At 33.1% G+C, this 4,369-nt stretch overlaps 1 protein-coding gene across 4 annotated transcripts in view; it reads left to right on the forward strand.

Moving 5' to 3' along the window:
• LOC106689734 (uncharacterized) overlaps positions 1-4,369 on the forward strand; it is a 30,341-nt gene that overhangs the window by 9,659 nt on the left and 16,313 nt on the right. The window lies entirely within an intron of this gene.

The raw sequence follows: 4,369 nt of genomic DNA on the forward strand, positions 1-4,369 counted from the left end.
TCTTCTTTTTAAAGAACTTGTAGAACCAATGTTTTTCATTTATATATAATTGAAAATAAATCTTTCTCCTTTAAATTAAATAAATGTTTTTCATTGCTCTATCTGTTGAAATAACTAAAGCGAATGTATACTTAACAGGAAAGAGGGAACATTTGAATTTTATAAATGTATGCAAGAGTTGATCCAGCCCTCTAGAATTAAAAATTAGTAATTTCTCTTTATATAATTACTTCAGGAGATAAATAATTCATACCCCTGAATGTATACTTCTATTTCTTCTTCTATGTTGGTATTGGGCCTTAATGCATATTTTCAAGTCTCTTCCACTTTAAATTCATTAATTTATTGCTTAATAACCTTTTTATTATTTAATCTTTATAGATCTATTTTAATACCACATTTTTAACATTTAAAATTTCACTTTCACATATTATATCTCCTTTATTTGAGACTAGTATAGAAAATTATTTTATAATTTTATATTATATTTATATTGTTTGTTAGCTGGAAATTAAATTGCTGTGTCGAAGTTGATTATCTTGTTTTGTTAAAACAATTGAATTTAAAATCTTCTGAAACTCACGGGTATTCTTATAGTAATTGTAAAATTTTAAAAAATATGGATAAAAAATTTATAATGCAAAAACCTTGAAATAATAATGAAAAATCAAAATACAATAATTTAAAAAATAGAAATAATAATAATAATATTTTATTTATTCTGGGAGTCTCTTTAGAATACAGAGAAATAGACAGATGAGGGCTGAGAAGCCTCAGAGATACTTGAACAAAAATACAGAGAAATATAGATAGTCATTATAAAAAATAATTATAATTTACTACCTTATTTTAATCTGTTGGACAATAAAAAAAAAAAAATAGATAAAAAGAAAAACAGAAAAAAGAAAATGATGTAAAAATAATTAAGAAAGATGTAATATTTTATAAACATATTTATAATTATATTGATTTAAAATTTTATGGGGTCTGAATGGATAAGAAATGATTGAACAGGCAGGATTTAAAGGTAGGGGGGAGGGTATTGGAGCGACAGATATTGGAAGGGATGGAGTTCCATTGGGATGAGGATCGGATAATGAACGATCTATCAAAGTTCGGTGAGCCCTTGTGTATAAATCTGAAGACCAGCAACGGGTATTGCGGGAACGAATAGAGGATTTGAATTGAAGGAGTTCGGAGATGTATGAAGGATGGTGGGATTTGATGACTAGAAAGATGAAGGATGCCAGGAAATACTTACGATGGTAGAAAAGATAAAGCCACTTCAACTCTGCATAAAAATGGGAGACAGAGGTGTCTCTTGGGATCCTGAAGATGAATCGTACACAGCAATTTATCAAATGTTTTAATTTCGCCTCAAGATCCTCAGAGATGTCCCCATATACCGTAATAGTCAAATTGGAGAAATATTAGAGAAGTGACTAGGAGCCTACAGGTTTCAAATAGAAATATGTGGCAGAAGTAATTTAGACATTTTAAAGTGGAAAAGGTATGGTAGGAGATATTGGATACATGGTTTTTCCAGGAAAGCTTTTGATCAATGGTTATTCCCAGGTTTTTGATGATGGAATAAAATTTGATGGAACTATCATGTAGGAACAGAGTTGGAATATTAGGAACAGTTTTAAGGAGGTGATTGGAGCCTATTAAGATTGCCTTTGTCTTCTCTGCATTTAGCTTGAACTTGTTAGCTCTTGCCCATTCACGAATCCCATCCAAATCTTCTTGAAGTTTTTCTGTTGCTGATAACAGATCAGAAGGCGGGAAGGACAGGTATATTTGGAAATCATCTGCATAGATGTGGTATTGGGAGTGATGGATCTGAAGGGGAAGGTCATTAATGTAAATAGCAAACAGAGTAGGAGATAGAGAGAAACCTTGAAGAACACAATAGGAGAGAGAGAGGGTCTTAGATGGAGGTTGACCTGGGACAACTCATACTGGAACCGATTTGTGAGAAAGGATTTGAACCAACACAGGGCACTGTTGGATAGAGGAAGATTATGCAATTTAGTAAAAAGGATGTTATGGTCAACAGTGTTAAATGCTTTGGAAAAGTCTAGAAGGATGAGGATAGTGAGGTATTGTGTTGAATAGCCAGATCTAAAGCCAGATTGGAAAGGGTTGATTAGGGAATGTTCATCTAGGAAGTTGGAGAGTTGATTTTGGACAAGGCGTTCAAACGGTTTTGAAAGGTTAGATAGGAGAGATTTAGGACGGAAGTCATGCAGTGAGCTAGGGTTGGAAATTTTCTTCAAAGGTCGGAATAGGGCAGTTTTCCAGGAAGATGAGAATATGGAATTTTGCAATGAAAAGTTGTAGATGTGGTAAAGAATAGGAATAACGACAAGAAGGCTGGATTTTATTAGTTTCACTGGAATATTATCAGGGCCATAATCATTAGTATGGGATTTTAGGGCAGCAGAAAGTAATTAATCATAGGACAGATGTGAGAAAAAGAAGTCTTCAGGATTGAAATTGTGATGTTGAATATCGGAAGTAGAGGAATTATGAGTGTAGAATAAGAAATGGTCATTGAGGTCATCTGGAGTCACATGGAAGGAACTGAGATTATTGGATTCTGGTAAGGATAGGTTACGAAGTATTTTCCATTTGGATTTGGAAGTAGGAACATTGGAAAGGGCATTATGAAAGTAGGTGGCTTTAGTAAGTTGGACTGCGGATTGGGTTTCATTCCGGAGGTTCTTGAAAGACGTATAATTGGCAGGTAAACGGGTTCGACAGTATTTGCGCCTAGCTGTATCTCTTTCTTTTTATCATTTCCTTTATTTCAGGGGTCAGCCAAGGTGCAGTGGGACTACATATGATTCTGGTTTTCAAAGGAGCATGGATATCTAATATGGATTGTACTTTTGAAGTCAGGGTGGTTACCATAGGGTCAATGGAGTTATAGGAATATACGATGGCCCATTAGAAAGAATTAAGGTCAGGCTGAAGGGATTCATAAGTGATAAGGTCTAAATTGCTGTATGAAGCTATTCTGGGAGTGAAGGATTTCACGGGTAGGTCGTATGTAATTTGGATCAGATCATGTGGTGAAAGAAATGGAAGGGGATGTTGAGAAGATGATAGGATTTTGATGGAGGAGTCACAAATGTAAAGGTCTAACCAAGTGTCAGAATATTGGGTGTGATGGGTAGGAGAATAACGAACAAGATGAAGGTTAAGAGAAAACAGCAGGTCAGTTAGGAAGTGTTCTTTAGGAGATTGTGAGAGCATATTCCCATTAAAATCTCTGGTTATGATAATATTGGTGTAATGGGAAGCCAGGTTGACGAGGGAAGATTCAAAGAAGTTGTCGAATGGAACATAAGGAGGGTGGTAAACTACAGCAAATAACAGATGAGAGGTAATAGAGTAAATTTCAATGAGCAAGTATTCCATGTGAGCGAATTCATGAGAAGGAGACTGTATGAATATTTTGGTCTTAAGATTTTCATGGATATATAATCCAACACCACCTCCCATGCGATCAGGTCTGTCGTGGCATAGGAACATGTAATTTGGTAGGAAAATCTGGGAGGAAGAGATAAAGGAATTTAGCCAGGTTTCAGATACTGCTATTATGTGATAAAAATTGTCAAGAAAATATTTTTGAAATTCATCGTAGTGTGCAACAAGGGATTGTGCATCGATGTGACAGGAATTCAGGATATTAGTCATGGCTGAACAGTTGAGAAGTAGAATTTCGGGAAAAAGGATCGTGGATGGGGAATATGATATAACATTTTGTAAATCTAATATTAAGTTTATACATGAAAAAAAAAAAAAAAAAATTCTAACACTAAATAAAGTTAGAAATAAAAAAATAATAGATAATAATGCAGTATAGTTTTATAAAATAAGTTACTTAACAGAAAAAAAAAAGTTTTATGAGAGTGTGATCATACAATTATAAAATTGGGTACATACAATACTAATAAACGAAAAAAATATTTAAGTAATATGAAACTCAAAATAAAGATGATGGATTAAAAGAATGTACTTTACAGAATATATTATATATATATTTAGACTGAAAAAAACATAAATGGTAAAAATAATTTATTTCCATTTTTTGTCTTATTCTGTGTTGAGGAATTTAGAGAGGGTTTTATAAATAAAATCAAAGAGTATATGTTCCAATTATAGACATCAAGCCCAACTGAGGCAACCTCCTATAAGGATTGCCTCCTCCATGCCAAAGAAGCAGTGATGCCATCTACTGTTTTATTTACAAATCAAATAACAAAACTTATTTTCTACAACATTCTGCCAAGTTTGAAAAAAACGAAACTCATAAAATATACTTCAAAATATTTATTACTTTTATTGTAGCTCATATATA

The sequence above is a fragment of the Halyomorpha halys genome, unplaced genomic scaffold (assembly GCF_000696795.3).
Source record: "Halyomorpha halys isolate HHAL.00 unplaced genomic scaffold, Hhal_1.1 Scaffold1441.1, whole genome shotgun sequence".
NCBI lineage: Eukaryota > Metazoa > Arthropoda > Insecta > Hemiptera > Pentatomidae > Halyomorpha > Halyomorpha halys.